The sequence below is a fragment of the Anolis sagrei genome, chromosome 1 (genome assembly GCF_037176765.1).
Source record: "Anolis sagrei isolate rAnoSag1 chromosome 1, rAnoSag1.mat, whole genome shotgun sequence".
Taxonomy (NCBI): Eukaryota; Metazoa; Chordata; class Lepidosauria; order Squamata; family Dactyloidae; genus Anolis; species Anolis sagrei.
The window spans coordinates 221,170,745-221,188,078 of NC_090021.1; the positions used below are offsets into that span (position 1 = coordinate 221,170,745).

At 39.5% G+C, this 17,334-nt stretch overlaps 1 protein-coding gene across 8 annotated transcripts in view; it reads left to right on the top strand.

Moving 5' to 3' along the window:
- SEMA5B (semaphorin 5B) overlaps positions 1 to 17,334 on the top strand; it is a 498,410-nt gene that overhangs the window by 118,263 nt on the left and 362,813 nt on the right. The window contains exon 2 of one of the 8 annotated variants that reach the window (XM_067473371.1): positions 1,956 to 2,035. The exons of the other annotated variants lie outside the window; for them this stretch is intronic. The gene's annotated coding sequence lies outside the window, so the exon portion shown is untranslated. The remainder of the gene's footprint in view (positions 1 to 1,955; positions 2,036 to 17,334) is intronic. 8 annotated transcript variants of the gene reach the window in all.

Here is a 17,334-nt window from a genome sequence, read left to right on the forward strand (position 1 = left end):
TTTTTCTTGGCTAGACCAAACTCTTGCCTTTTGCCAATCTACACAGAGTAAGGGATGGTTTCTTTTTTGATAAGAATCAAGATACAGTAGCTACATTGACCCGTGCAAAAGTCGACCAAGATTTTTGGAGTTGTTTTTTTTTTTTTTGGCAAACATTCATAGATTTTTACATGGATATACAGGGTTCTAATTTATTAAAATGTTCCCTATAGCTGAGGATTTCAGGAGAAGGTCTCTTCTGTCAGGCTCTGAAAATCTGCTTCAGCGCAGGTTTGAGTCCCCACAAGCCCCGCAGAACTTGGGCTTTCCTAGAGAGGGTGGCTAAATGCCATCCCGGTAACAACTGGGATGGCATGCAGCCACCCTGAAGCCCCCCAAAATAACCCCTAAGAAGTAAAAACTTACCTGGCCATCATTATGATCCTCCTCCTGTCAGGAGACTGGGGGGGGGGGGAGAGGAAAATCCCCTCCCTTGTCTCCTGTCACGTTATTTTCCCACTCCAGGAGAGTGCAAGGAGGAACATAATGGTGGCCAGATATCATTTTTTACTTTTTAGGGGTTGTATTGTCGAAGGCTTTCATGGCTGGAATCACTAGGTCCTTGTGGGTTTTTTCGGGCTATAGAGCCATGTTCTAGAGGCATTTCTCCTGACGTTTCTCCTGCATCTATGGCAAACATCCTCAGAGGTGTTCTTTTAGGGGTTATTTTGCGGTTTGGAGGGAGGGGGTGGGTGTCCTTTGAGTTTATTTTGGGCTCTTGGAGCTCGAAAAACCGAGATGGCTGTGTAGATTGGGCCCGGAGAAAGTGTGACCCAATCCACATAGGGCCCACACTTGGTAAGACCCCGATCTTACCTAAGATTGGGATCATACCAGGTATTTAATTAATTTGTTTTTACTGGAAGCATCGTTTGGACACCTCCAGCAAAACCGAGAAAGTTCCCAGTTTTTGTATCTGTCTGGATGAGCCCTAAGTTCTCCTCTTCACCGCAAGTTTCTTTAAGCAAATGTCTTCTCTTCAGTATGCACTGACAAACACCATCCAGAAGAACCATCAATCATCACATGGTGTCTATCTTGCTTTTATACATATCAACGTGATACAATTATACCTTCATGGTTTCATCATTCACTACCTAATGAAAGCGCACATTTCTGGTTTCATCAGACACTTGCTTTGTCATCCTGACTCAGTAATTTATCCCCTGGATATTCATCCTGATATCTTCCACATCATCATATAGTTAAGGACACACTGGCGGGACTTCTATTGTGGATCTTAATAATCAGACAGGAATATATTGGGAACTATTATATGTGTATTCATGTTATGGAAGCAGAAGTTTCCCTACAGGCACTGAACTTGGCCTCTTCAGTGCCCAAGACAACTGGCAAATAGTTTTCTTCCTAATCATAATTGACATATGACTTTCTTTCTAACTATAAAATCATAATAATACTTTGTGAATTTTCTTGAAGTGCTGGTTTTACTGCAGGTAAAATGGTAGTCCATCCTTGCAGGCAATTCCAGAGTGTCTCTTTAGGTTGCTCCATGTCTTGTTGCTAAATAAGCAATCAGGTGTTTCATCTTGCAGTAGGTGTCCAATGAGTTGATGTTTCTGCAGTGTGGTAAATGAAACCTTATGTACATTGTGGGTAAATTACCGCACTATTTTTAGTTTCCAGTTTTGCCGTTACTGACATGATCACAGCTTTACCTTTGATTCTGTGGGAAGCATAGTTGCTGTATAGCATCATTTGGCTTGTCCGGCCTTAGTTAAATCTTTTCTTAAGCTGGCTTTTCCTGCCAGCCTCCAGGATGCTGGGACAGTGTGTTTTCCCACTGGCAGCGCACCCGCTTATTTTCAGAGCTTGCAGCTGTCTCAGCTGAGCAGTGAAAGAGGCATAGATTGGCGGGAGTTTGATATTTTACCAATGTCTCTGTTTACGTTTAGGGTTGATCTCCCCAAATTGGGTTCATGAAAAAGGAGCGGCTTTCAAGATCAAAACATCTACTGTGCTCTTCCCATCAATGGTGTGTACTGTGACTGTGTTCTTATGCTAAACTAACAAATTCACTCACTGGGAATCCTTGTTCGTTTTGACCTTCCAAAAATCTTGACTCAAGTGATGAATGAAATGTGAGGATGCCCATCTTCCTCGTCTTGGCTATTAGCCACTAATAATGTTATCTTCCATGCATTTGAGACTAGTAGCACTGTTGGGTTCTAATCTAGTTGCCAAGAGAAGGAGGAAAACTTTAATCAAACACTTTCTGTTACTCAGTTCTTTGTTACAGTGAGTCTGCATGAGAAGAGGGTTTTTGAACTATCCAAGCGTTATGATGGCCCTAGGAACTGTACTTTTGGAGGGCCTTTTTTCATCAGTCTATCTGATCCAATTGATTGCCTTATTGTTCAATTTCATACGTAGATTATTTTTTTTAATTTTACAGGAACGAGTAATCGCAGATAAGTTCCAACATAAACTAAAGAAGAAGCTGTTTATAATGCAGGGTACACAAACAATGTGATACTAGAAAATTAAAAGAAAAAATGATTCAGACCCTGTTAAGTAGATACATCGATTCCCCCAGGTGGATTTTTAATTGGATTTTACTCAAAGCTGTCTCATGTGAAGTGGGTTTTGCTGTAGGTAGAATCATTATAAACAATAAAAGCACATCATCTGCAGACAGTCCTACTGTGCTTTTTTAATACACGCTTTCATCATTGTGTGTGCATATTCCTAGTTTGTACTGGATTTCTATAAGATTCTGAAATTCTGTGTTATTTGGGAATTGGATATGACAGCTTGGCCTAGCTGTTACTGAACTCAAAACTTCTCAAGTTAAGTATTTTGGATTTTGCCCGGCAATAAAAGTGTTTCCTATTTTTAAATTTTGGTCCTTTAAGATTGGAGCCCCCGGTGGTGCAGCAGGTTAAACTGCTGAACTGCTGAACTTGCTGACCAAAAGGTTGGTGATTTGAATCCAGGGAGTGGGGTGAGCTCCTACTTTTAGCCCCAGCTTCTGCCAACCTAGCAGTTTGAAAACATGCAAATGTGAGTAGATAAATAATTACCATTCTGGCGGGAAGGTAACAACACTCCATGCAATTGTGCTGGCAACATGACCTTGGAGGCATCTACAGACAATGCTGGTTCTTCAGCTTAGAAATGGAGATGAGCACCACCCTCCAGAGTTGGACACGACTAGACTTAATGTCAAGGGGAATCTTTTTCCTTACCTTATACTTTAAATTGTCAGTGTCTTGAGTTCAAAACTCTTGTAAAAAGTAGTTTTCATTTTGAATGCAGTTTAATTTTGGCTACTATGCCAGGCCACGGGTTGTTTGCTGATGATATTTTATGTTGCTTTATGTTGTTGCTTTTATAAATATTACTGTGCTATGTTTTGACATATGTTTGACTGGGCTTGTCCCCATATAAGCTGCCCTGAGTCCCTTCAGGCAGGTGGTAGCGGGATGCAAAAATAAAGTTATATATTATATTATATAATTTCTTCTACATTTTGCCAGTATTGTTACATCACTTCTTTAATATTAATACTTTTATTTTATTTATTTATACAGCAAAATGGACACATGCACATATATTAAAAATCATAAAAGCAAAAGGGTTGAAATAACGAAAGAGAACAATCTGGATAGGTTTTTTTAATTCTCTCCCTTAAAGTGTTAAAGAAGAAACATCCCACCCTTCCCTCACTCTTACGAAAGAATTTTCTTCTAAATATCTTTAGGGCTTAACTTTCATTTAATGGAAGATTTCTGTTAGAAATGTGCATTTTAAAATGAAAGCAAGATTTATACTAATCACCCTTGATCTTTTGGGAAGCAGGCTGCAAATTACAAGGCATTTATGACCCAAAAAGTTCATGGGAAAAAATGAAGAGGGAAGAGCAACAAATAAACATTGTGACCTTTTAGACCTTTCTCTCCCTATACAGCTATATTTAGGTTCACAATCATGCAGTCTATTCCAGAAAGGGTAGTTAGCGGCTGCATGTAAAGTATATTCCTAGACATAAGAGCTCCCTCTCTGCCTTTGCTGGAGTAGAGAATTTCATCCAGAATCCCCTCCACTGGGTTTTGGGGAAGGGGGAAGTGGGAGATATGGTCCAGACTTCCCTTCACTGTTTATGCCAGAAGCGATTTAATTAAAGGACATCTTGTCTAGATCAGGGTGGTTTTATATGTGACCCTATAGCTTCCATCAACTATGTGTTGATGCCACGAATGGACAAATCTTTGAGTTTCCTTTACCCCATCTTCATTTTTTCAATCCCAAGCTTTTCTCTTTGCATATATGAAGAAATTTACATCGGTTTTGTCACAGTGGATTCTGTAAAATCTGTAAATACTCGGCCGTTTGGTAGGTGCGGTTATTCTTAGTACAGAGAGAACCATTTCCCTTTTGCATACCATGTAGCTGTTAGGGATGAGTAAGAAATAGCAGCACTAAGACAGAATTAACACGGCTAAATATGCAGTCATAGGTAAACAAACAAATAACCAAATCAAGCAATCAATGAAAAGCTGTGCTTTTAATGAGCTTAGCCCAATAGGTCAGATTTTTCCCATCTAGAATATCAAAGAAATTGCAGGTGTGTGTAAACCATGGCAATTAAAGTGGTATCAAATTGCATTAATTTTACAGTGTAGATGCATCCTAAGTTCTCTCATCTCTAAATAGCCCACTGGGGCTTTCACTGAATTTTGAGTGTCTTTCAGGCTGTCTTTTGAAAATGACTGGTTCTGTAATATCTAGCAGGATATTTAAATATTTAGAATGTTATAAAAGTAACGGCAGCTTTTGGGTTTACATCAAAGTGCCTATATGAAGAGTACCATTTAAGTAAAGCCGCAAGCATAGAAGCCCAGGGTAATAATTCCCAAATGTAATGGGGCAAATGGATAGTTGTAACCTCTCAAGGATGCTTTGAATTACCGTTAGATTTCAAATAGATCTGACTGCAAAATGCATGTTTTTAGCATCTTTATTTTAATTACAGGTGTGGAGTTTGAGCCTTTTCAAAAGACATTTAAGTAGGGCCCAATCCTTTCCCATTTGTATACATTTTAAAGTAACAAGCAGGGAAAAATACTCACAAATACATCAGTAGAAATGTTTTTTGCTCCTTGATGTTTTCACTCAGTTCTGGTGCTAATAATATAATATATGGAACTCCCTCCCTAGTGGGATTTGATCGGCCACTTCTCTCCTATCATTTCTCAAAAAAGTGAAAACTTGGCTTTGGGAGCAAGCATTTGGCCCAGCCTAATTATCTGTGCAATATAGTTGGAATTCATCCTGGATTGATGAATATGACTGTTTGATTATTGGGCTTTGGATCTATGGACATTAGTCATATAATGTTTACATATGTTGTTTTAAATGGTTGTTTAATTGCTTTTACTTGTTGTTTGGGCATGGAATAATGAATAATATGATACAAGATGGGCTAGTTGCTTCAGGCAGCTAATTCTGATTGTCTCTGTGATGAAAGCACAGGAAAACTGGAGCCCCCGGTGGCGCAGTGGGTTAAACCCCTGTGCCGGCAGGACTGAAGACCGACAGGTCACAGATTCGAATCCGGGGAGAGGCGGATGATCTCCCTCTATCAACTCCAGCTCCACATGTGGGGACATGAGAGAAACCTCCCACAAGAATGATAAAAACATCAAAGCATCCAGGCGTCCCCTGGACATTTCCTTGCAGACGGCCAATTATCTCACACCAGAAGCGACTTGCAGTTTCTCAAGTTGCTCCTGACACGACAGAAAAACCCAAAAAACTGGAAAATCAAAAAGATCCAATAATATATCATCCTCTGGATGTGCAAGAACATTTCCAGCAGGTTTGTGCCATGATGGACATTGATGTAGGAAAGGGTTGATTTGTATTCTCTGCCTCATACCTTAGCTCTGACTGATCTTCATCACTCCTGGATTAAGTGTCCAACACTTTATTTATTTAAAAACTTGTGATATGTATGGGTGAAAGGCAGTGTCAGGGAGGAGGGATTTGGAAGCATTCATATATACCAGAAATGTGGAGAGTGCAGTCTGTAGACCCCATCTTGTGTAGTTCCCCTTTTTTTGATCCCAAGACATTTGCAAAATCCCAGCTCCTCCTCCTCCTCCTCCTCCTTCTCCTCCTCCTCCTCCTCCTCCTCTTGGTAGGGTGTGCTGAAATAGCTTGAACCACCATAAACTAAAAACATGGCCGTTCGCTTCAATCTGACCCTGCAGAAATCTCCAAACATCATCTGCTTTTGTTATACAATACAACAGAAAGGTTCCTAGGTTGGTGGAAGCATATCAATATAATTAGCTGCCGAGCTTCAGGCTGAACATTGCTGCTCATTCCTGGCACATTTGCCCACCCATGACTTAACTTTAACTATTTGATTACCCTTAGTTTACCATGTTCTACTTGCTCAGAAATGTAGTTAGTCTGAAATGTAATTGGCGTAGACATAAATGACTTTAGAAAATAAGGCATGAAATTGCCTTGCTTAAGTTTCTCTTCTAGTGGCCACCTTTCTTGCCTTGGCTGAGCAGAGACTGGTGTGTGAGAGGATCCATAGAGAAGAACATATGCACTCTCCTGTGAAAATGCCACTTTGATTGATGGATTGGTTTTAAAAGCTGGCTTTGCTTCAGAGAAAAAGAAAGAATCAATTTTGGCAACCAACTCTGAATTCTGGCTTTTTACATACATATGTAGTCACAGTTTGGCAGTTGGCCCAGGACCCTTAAAATACCTAGCACATTTTTGTATCATGTTTGTGGTTCTTTACCTGAGAGCAACAAATAAACCAAAACACTCGCTTGCTGTAGCTGTCGATTTCTCAGAAACCATCTTGGCAGAGTCTTAAAATTCATTGCCATTAGAAATGTATCTAATATAATGGTAGCAGCTTACCTATATGTTGATCCCTATTCTTGGAAATAACATTTCTGTGGAAATTTGTCAAAATGACCTTGGTTTGATGTTTTATGCTATTTAGTTTTTTCTCAAGCTCCATAAATTTGTTGTTGGTCTTATTTCTGTTGAATGTTTCCAGGTGAAAAGCCAAGTTAGTTTATTTAAGTCAAACCTACAATCTTATCCCATCTTAAGTAAATGCATTACAATGTCAGCTTTGAAGGAATATATGAGTCCACTGTATTAGATCCATTATGCATTATCCCAAATTTCAGGCATGGATATAATACACAAAGAAGTCATAGAGAAATTAAATGCTTAAAGAACTGTTAATGTCAATTGCAGTATCTAAACTGGCCATTCATAAAACTCTTGCTGATAACATGTCTTGTTCTCTGAAGCTATGTAAAAGTGCTATGTATTTAGAAGCAGCTATTTCAATGGTAGACTGCGAAACAATGGGTTTCAGGCTGCTGTGGGGACAAATTATGTGGTACATTGAAATATTTTCTAGCATTTGAGCCTAGAGACAATCTTGGATTCTTCAAACTCTCTTCATATCATTCACGTGCCCTGAAATAAAAACTCACCAGATTGCTTTAAAAAGGAATATTGTCATGGTAAAAATATTATGAGCCAAATTAAACACTGCCTTGGTATTTTGCAATTCCCTAAACAAATTGTTATGCTATACTTAGCATTTTATACTTTACAGTAGCTCATGTGCATTTCATTAATATTTGTAAAGTGGGGAACAAAAATGTCAAAATGAGTTTTGAAATTATTAAAAGGCATTCTTGATTTTCTGTTTCGTTTTGTATTGAACTTTGTGTGAGATCTAAACTCCAAGGGGTTTTTTTGTACCTTCAAAGTCTCAGGATTTTGGTGACCCCTATTGTAGGCTTTTCTATGTGTGTACCTTCATGTTGACCATTGAAATGTTTATTACATGCTGCTGTCATACCCTTAGGAGTGAAAGAGATGTAGGTGACCAGCTGGTAGACGATAAATTTAACTTCACTTAAGGGATGGGGGATCTGCATGAAGCTTTTGGCCCATGTGGCATTCCATTTCCATCACTCTGATGACACATGGCTTGAGGTTATAGGGTTCAGAGGTTTCAAGGGAGTTTTCCCATCCCTGGATCCAGTCCCATCTGGGCCATATGTATAACTAATACAAGTTGTGACCATTATTCATTGAAATATGGGCTTGGGGTTGTTTATTTGCTGTTCGCTTTAATATGTGTTAAGGGATAGAAAGTAAAGCAGAGTACTGAGCAACATTGTAAAAATGGAATTACTAGCACCCACTTCCTCAACTTGCCAACACACTTGCACTATTCCCTGGAAGGGGATAAAACCTTTCCTTCTGCTGCCATTGAGCATTAGAGAGCAGACACCCTGGTAAAACTCTGCTATAGACTTTTTTAGCAGTCTAGGTTAGCTGCTGTAGTGTATCCTCTTCCCTAAATCAGAATCAGAGATTTTCTGAAACCCAATCTGTTAGCAGCTGGGCTTGTTGAAGTGATTGCACTGTTTTGTGATATGCTTGTGACTGGCCAAAGGGCACTGGACATGGAAGTGTTAGAAACAGGGCTGCACTAAATGGACTTTTGTCAATGTTTACATTCACAGGGGCAGAGAACCAGATGGCAGACTGCCTCCTGCTGTTCTTTAGCATTCCAGAAGTTGAACCCCTTTCCCTGTTATGTATACATTCTTGTATCATTATTTATTCACGTTTCAGGCCCTCTTGAGATTGTCTATTATTAAAACCTTTTGGCACAATACAAGGATCACTGCATTGGGATTTTGGACTTTTCCCTTTTACACTCAAACTGATTGACAGAACTGCTTTTGATATGAAATAATTTCAGATGGAGTTTGCCAAGCAGCATGGGAAGATCCTTAGGAGTGGGTGTGCAAGTGTCAAAAGCTCTTGTTGGTGTGCATGTATGTAAGCTTCTTGTCTCACCTAAAGAGACCATTTTGATCACAGCTGTCAGAAGCATGTGTAAAATCCTGACAGTTTGTTGCTGATACCAAAAATTGAGTTTTTGTACTGGGTCCCATAGGTTTTAAGGTATAAAGAAGGCAAGTAATGTGAATTATATTATGCTAGGAACTGTAGACATTACTTTAGTTTTCAGTTTTATTATCAATCTTTAGTTTAAATGTAAAACAGATTTTAGCAGTTTTCCAAAGTTGTTCTCAAACTTGGTTCCCCAAATAGTGTTATAGTTGAGCTTCTAGAGAACCCAGACACCATGGCCAATGGTCATGGATTCTGGAAATAGCAAATTCAGCAACACCTGGATATCCAGCAGTGTTAGTTGTTGTTCTGTAACACTCTCATAGTTGTGGCAAAAGATATGGTTCAGACTGTGTATAAAGAGAGGACTTTCTGGATATTGTTGGTCTGTGGCTGCCACCATCCTTGACCATTGGTCATACTGTCGGGGATGTATAGATGGCCACAGGTTACTCATACAACAGAAGGAAAGATGCATACATATAATGTAGGTACTCTTCAAATTAGTTTCTGTCTGTGTTGTTTTTTTATCTACATATTGCAAATATGCTGCCTGTTAACTGCATTTACTTGCGGAAACACATTTTATAAGTAAAGTTAAGAATTGGGATGAGCTAGAGTTGAAGAGCGTCACAGCCAGGCTCTTGCTGAGCTGCACATCCTGTGCTGATCTGCAGTTGTTGTTGAGGGGGATGTGTCATACACACCTCCAGTGGATTAACTTGGCACCTTTGACAATGGCTATTCTTAGCATTGCAACACCACCACACTTCTGCTTATAAAACTCTTGGAATAGGACTGCATGTACAAGACAGTAAAGAACAACATAACTGCCTTAGTGATGAGAAAAAACAGCACAGTGGCAGTGTTATTTACATATGCCAGACCACGTTCTGGGAATGTCTTCTGATGTTTCACCTTCCCAACTGCTACAGCTCAGTCCATTTAGATATAATATCTCAAAATAGATGGCAGGATGCTGTTGATAAATCCACAAAAAATTAGGATTCACTGCTCAATCCTGTGCATATTTATTCAGAAGTCTATTCTTCCTTGTTCAAGGAAGCTTGTCTGTTACTTCTTTGGTATGCACTGAATTTTGTAATTTATGCACACACTCACCAGTTAGTAGTTTATTCTATTTCAGTGGTTTTTAACCTTTGGTCTTCCAGATGTTTTGTACACATTCTTGTATGATTAATTATTCACGTTTCAGGCATGGCCAGAATTACTGATCTTTGGCCATGTTCCTTGGGATTTCTGAGAGCTGAAGCCCAAAACATCTGGAGGGGCAAAGGTTGAGAAACACTACTTTATTTGCATGCTTTTCATCCTTAGTGCAGAGGCAAAAAGATGTGTGAGTGGGATTGGACTGGATGCATTTGCAAAATCATTCGATGCTTTGATTTTTGTGCTTAAAATCGGGATTTAGGTAAAGAGAGATGCTAATGGAAGGGGTGGAACTGCTGGAGGCTGTCTTCATGGCTCTACCAGAATGGTCGTTTACTTTCTTAGGGAGTTGAAGTGGGTTTGACAATGGTCATATGATTTTCATACTTTCTTCTCTGGCAAGATTCTTGGGTTTCTCACCATGTAAGCTGCCCTGAGTCCTTTTGGAGAGATGGAGGAGGGAAACAAAAATTAATTGTTGTTGTTGTCTGTTGTATCTGGTTTAAACGGGCATGGGAGTTGTGCAGTACTCTAGATGTAATTCCTTACCATTGTTTCTTCTAGTGTGGGTGCTGGGAATTGCAGTTCAGCAACTTCTGGAGAAATACATCATTCTTAGCAATGATGTAAATGTAAGAGATCTTTGGTTTCTGGACCCAAGACTCATGTGGGAAGTATTTTCAGAGAGAACAGGGCTTTTTGAAGCCTTGAAGGAGATGGTGAGACCATAGAAATCTAGAGGAGCAGTAAATTGGCTTGATAAAGTATGAGCCCCACCTATGACCAACAGATAGGTTTGTAAATAAAAAATAAATACTTCAAAATGTCACAAGTCTTCTATGGACTCATTCCAGAGGAAATCAGAACAATAAATGATGCTGCCCCTGAAACATTTGGGAAATTAGAGTGCACATAAGAGTATTGATTTGAAGCTGCTTGAAGAAGAAGTGCAGTGAGAAAAAGAAAGCCTCTTACAAGCATTCAAGGCTGACATAAAAACACATAAGTGTCCATCTTTTGTACACACATTCTTGAATCAGTAGTGCCATTTGCTTCTAAATCAAAAAGGCTGTGTCCATAGGGGTACACTGGGGTTTTGTTGTTTATTCGTTCAGTTGCTTGTGATTCTTCGTGACCTCATGGACCAGCCCACAGCTTCCTCAGAGTCAAGCCAGTGACTTCAAGGATACCATCCATCTATCTTGCCCTTGGTCTGCCCCTCTTCCTTTTTCCTTCCATTTCCCCCAGCATCATTGTCATAATAGTTCATCAATTGTTCAAAAATGTCTATTTTACATTGAAGTGATTTATTGAGAAAAGCCAAGCGGCAACAATTGAGGGCATAATGTAACTTTCCTGTTGCTAATGTTTTCAGCAAGTTGTGCATGAGTCTAATGTTTTGTCCCCCTTTATGAAACTACTTTAAAAAATATCACTAGCTAAAGCCCAAGTGGGAGTTCAAGAGAACTGTGAGATTTATTTATTTTTAATTTGTGTTTATTAAATTGCCATGAATGCTGATTAACCAATTTTCCTCGCACAGCGTTTATTTATTTTGTTTGTTTGTTTCATTCTCTGTGTGCAAATGAGAAAAGCCAGAGTACTTTTGATAAATTGTGTTAGAAGCTGGCATGAAAAGTAGCGTAAAATGAGTGACCCTTTATGGTCATAGCAAAATGTTGCCTCTACAAGACCTTAATTGGTAAGTTTTGACATTTCATTGTCTTGCCCTTTTTTCTGCTAGTTTCTTTGGTGTAATAATTTCATTTCTTGTACTGCAAAACATTAACCAGGTCAACCTGCAAATAGCAACAACTCTCTTCCACTACAAATATTGCTTTGCTTTTGTCCTTGGCCAGATACTATCAAGTTTATAATAATATGTTACTCTGTAGATAACCATGTTGGGGGAGGATATTAGAGATGCCTGATTTTAGCCTGACATCCTCTAGGCAACATTGACTGTCACAGTTCATTGATTTGCATCTGGCCACCTTTTAATCCCTGTTTAAAATCAAACTTTGGTGGGGTGGTTATTCATGCGTATGTTTCTTTTTAATGTTTCATGAATTTGGCATAAGTGCATACCTCTCAGCATCAAGATTTTATACAGCAATTTACTTTTAATAACAGCCCAGCTCCTTTTCAGAGGAAGCTCTTTCCTCTTTGCAAAAAGTTAATCTTTTCCCAAAAGCGTTCACAGCTGATTAGGGTCACAATTAACTCATCAAAATAAAGTTAGCAATGTTCAGTGTAATGCGGGTTTGGAATTAGTCGCCTTTTAATGATGCAGCGGTGCATGGATCCAGCTGTGCAGCAGCAGTGCTTGGTCCCTAGCAGCTGTTAGATAGTTCATCAAATAGCTGTTGAACCTCATAGTCTATTTGTCATGAAGCTTGAAGGTGCTGTGAGGGTTAGGAGGCTATTGACTGCTCCTGGTGCCATGTCTTGTTACAGCGACTTTCTGACATAATAATTAAGGCAGAATTATTGTTGATTCATGACTATACCTGTTTAGTCATTCTTTTCATTACAACAGAACTGTTATCACATTCCCTTGACAAAGTCCATACAACTTGCAACCAACCAAGTTGAATTTTAGCTACAAATATGTAGTACAGGAAAGTTTGGCTAATGCGTGTAGTTGTTTTTAGACTTCTGTTGCTGTTTTATATGTTATATATTTTCTGTTTTATATGCGGCACTTCGAAGTAAGATTGTGAGCCACCCAGAGTCGCTTTGGGGAGATGGTGGCAGGATATAAATAAAGGTGGTGATGGTGGTGGTGATGATGATGGTTGCAACTAGTCACCACTAGGCAAGCACAACCCACTGGTCATGTTTTTGTGGACCATCAGAGACACACAAACCACTTGTTTGGGCTACTTGTCAGGTGAATGGCAATGTGGGTTTTTTAAGGTTCTTTGTAGCAATATTTTGATCCTGTCATTCTGACAATAAATATCCTCTTAGCCTATATTCTCTAGAGCAGGGTTTTTTGTTTTTTTTAAAATTCCTCTCACAACCCCTGTCAGCCAGATATTTTTTTTGTAACTCCAGGTATACAGATATATAAAACAGGTATAAAACCCAAACATTTACTGATGACTAATCAGCATTTTCAAGGTTTGCTAAACAGGCTGATGTTTTAAATGAAGTATAGCTGAAGTATCTTCTGCAGAGTCTACCATAATCACTGCACAACAGATTCATGTAAATGTCTAAAACAGTCACTAAGTGATGTAGAAAAACCTTTTACCGTTGCCAAAGTTTTCAGGATCCAAACCTTGAGCAAGGTTGGGACCCACCATTTGAGAAGCAATGCTCTAGGGCAGGGGTCCTCAAACTAAGGCCTGGGGGCCGGATACGGCCCTCCAAGGTCATTTACCTGGCCCTCGCTCAGGGTCAACTTAAGTCTGAAACGACTTGAAAGTGAACAATAACAACAACAACAATCCTATCTCACCAGCCAAAAGCAGGCTCACACTTCCCATTGAAATACTAATAAGTTTATATTTGTTAAAATTGTTGTTCATTTTAATTATTGTATTGTTTTTAAGTGTTTTTTGCACTACAAATAAGATGTGTGGGGTATGCATAGGTATTCATTCATGTTTTTTCAAATTATAATCCGGCCCTCCAACAGTTTGAGGGACTGTGACCTGGACCTCTGTTCAAAAAGTGTGTGGACCCCTGCTCTAGGGAATATGCTTTATGAGTTTTAACAAATATTTTGCTTTCACTTTTTCCCCTCTTTGTTCTCTGTTTAGCAGGAAGTTTTTGTACCTGCATCAGTAAAGGGAGATGCTGAAGGAAGGCTAGCAAAACACAGAATTTCAGTGTGAGGTTGCTGCAGTATGTCTTCACAAAGCTTGTGCTGAAAAACAGCTCTGAACAATCTGCAATAGCTGCGTGTGCCTACCTACAACAGCAAGCCAAGCAATAGCTGCTTGCAGAATAATCATAATCATAATCATAATCAGTGACACAGTGGGTTAAAGTGCTGAGATGCTGAACTTGCAGACCAGAAGGTTGCAGGTTTGAATTCGGGGAGTGGCATGAGCTCCCGCTGTTAGCCCCAGATTTTGCCAACCTAGCAGTTTGAAAACATGCAAATGTGAGTAGATAAATAGGTACAGCTTCTGCGGGAAGGTAACAGCAGTCCATGCAGTCATGGCGGCCACATGACCTTGGAGGTGACTATGGACAACACCAGCTCTTCGGCTTAGAAACTGAGATGAGCACCAACCCCCAGGCACGACTGGACTTAATGTCAGGGGAAAACCTTTACCTTTACCTTAATCATAATCAAACTTTATTTATATCCTGCCCTATCTCCCTGAGGGGACTCAGGGCAGTTTACAACAGATATCGGCAAATATTCAATGCCGTGAGAAGCTGAACAAAGACAAACCCCCACCCCCACCCCCAAACCCACAAACAAATCCACATCTACATCAAAAAATAATAACACATTATACTGCAATATTACTAGTAATGATATATGTAGCTCTTATTGAGCACTTTATTGAGGGAAAGGCTGGGGGGAGGGGAGAGGAAATATGTCTGTCTTACCTGTTACTCCTAGCATGTAGACATAGATCTATATGTTTGGGTAGCAAAACACAAATAAGAAGAAAAAATAAATCTAATGAAAGAAAAAATAACTCTGGATGCATTTTGGAAGTAGCTTTTAAGTTTTCTCTCTTTCTCTCCCTCTTTACACACACACACACACACGCACACACACACACACAGTATAATATGATGGGTAAGAGCTAGTTTTTCTGGGGAAAACAGATTTGCACAACACCATATTTTAGCGGGTGAGCCATATGTCCTTTACAGATCTCCAGTTATGGTATTCCTGAGAAATCTAGTGTAATGTTGTGCCTAGACTATTGGGCTTAAACTAGAGAGAGTCAAGGTCAATTCTTTCTTCATCAACGAACAACATTGTAAGCATGGGCCAAGTCATCATCTCCCAGTGTAATGTACCTCAAAAGTTTGCTTTCAGCATAAAAAGAAGAGCAGAATCCACATAAGTCAAGCTGAGCTCTTTGGAGAAGAAGCAAGATGAAAATGTAAAACAATGAGAGCAAAATATGATCATAAATAAGAAGTTGTCAAATAGAGAAGGTCTTTAGACCTTGGCAGTGGCAGGAGCCTCGTACTTATAATATTGCTTCTCATTTGACTGGGGAAAAAAAAATCTATTTCTGTCCCCTCAATCACAACCAGCTGCACAGATTTCCTGTTGCATGCTGTTAGTGACAAAGCAGAAGAGTTTGATGACAACTCTCATTAAACTGGCATACTTGCTGGAAATGTCTTGGGCGTTTAGGCTTCCTACCTGCAGTTCGTGCTGCCTCTGTCCAGATCTGCTGTTATTTATAGGGCACCTGTCAGAATAGTGTTCAGAAAGAGTCCTCATCTGTGCTGGGATGTGCGGGTGAATTTCTCCCCAAACAAGGAACACATTATACAGCAAAAATGATCTCATTTTGTGGGAGGGCATATCGAAATCTCCATCACATGTTGTGTATTATGATATTTCCTCCAGTTTATACGACATTTTTTATTTCCTGTGGATAGGAAGTGGATAGGACTTTTGGTCCGCAGTCCTGCCAGCACAAGAGTTTAACCCATTGCGCCACCAGGGCCTCCTGGAATCAACAGGTAGCAAAACACAATGTGCATGTGTCCCATGGGAAGTTAAACCTTCCTCACTTTCAGATGACTTTATTATTTTGTGTCAAAAGCATTGCATTGAATGTTGTAAAGCAATGCTTTTGGGTTGGAAAGATTAGCCGTTTACAATAAACGTTGTCTGGGGAACACCTGACTGTATTTACTCAGTCTTCGAGGAGGCTCTTTCTATGCCCTAAAAAAAAAACCACTTGTCTAAAAATGACTAAAAACACTTGTCTCCTTCTTCATTGTCTTTAATCTGAACTGACCTATGAGAAGATGCATTCTAAGAAAATAGATCTCAGTAACATAGAATTTATGTAACCTATACAAATCCTGCACAGCTGTGTCCCATTGTACACTATTAACCTCATTTTTAGGAAGAAGGCCGAGTAATATGTCAAGCACTGTAAGTACAAAATTTATTTCTATTAACCTTGACGACCTGTCCTGAAGCAGGTTCATTAGCTAGCATTTGGAATCTATATTTAACTGAGTAGATTGCAGAAGAAATTAGTGAGAATGCACCGTCTTTGTAAGGACCTGCCTGTTGTATATTGAATTGTGGCACAGATTAGCAATAGAGGTCCTGCATAAGGCAAAATCTGCCCAGAAAAGGATAAGCCAGATCAATTAGCTTGTCATCCTATGTCAGCTAATCTAGGAGGAAGTCTCCTAAACCATGGCCTTCTTCTGAGCAGGGGTATTTTGGATTGCAGATTTAAAGACATAGTAAGAGCTTTGGATGTGCTGAAATTTTGCTGTTCATGTCATGGTTTTAAATTATTTTACTTTGCGTTAAAGTGATTGTGTATTTAATTGTTTTTAAAACTATGTCATTCGTCAATTAATCACTTTATTTATATCCCACTTTTTAACCAAGTGTGGGAGTCAAGGCAGCTAATGGAATGAAAAGAAGTAATTAAAGTAGATAAAATATTTTAATACTATTACTAATGGGGCATTGGTGGCGCAGTGGGTTAAACCGCTGAGCTGCTGAACTTGCTGGCTGGAAGGTTGGTGGTTCGAATCCATAGACAGGGTGAGCTCCCGTTGTTAGGCCTAGCTTCTGCCAACGTAGCAGTTCAAGAATATGCAAATGTGAGTAGATCAGTGGGAATGTAACGGTGCTCCATGCCATCATGCCAGCCACATGACCTAGGAGGCGTCTATGGACAACGCTGGCTCTTCAGCTTAGAAATTGAGATGAGCATCACCCCACAGAGCTGGACACGACTAGACTTAATGTCAAGTGGAAACATGTATCTTTACATTTACTACTACTAATAAACCACATATAGTGAAAACATAACTAAAAACAGCTGGATGGCCATCTGTCTGGGGTGCTTTGAATGCAATTTTTCTGCTTCTTGGCAGGGGGCATGGATGGCCTATGAGGTCCCTTCCAACTCAAGGATTCTATGATTCTATGCCAAGTTTAAGATTAAAGCAATAATAAACTCTGCAGTTGAGATCATTTAAATT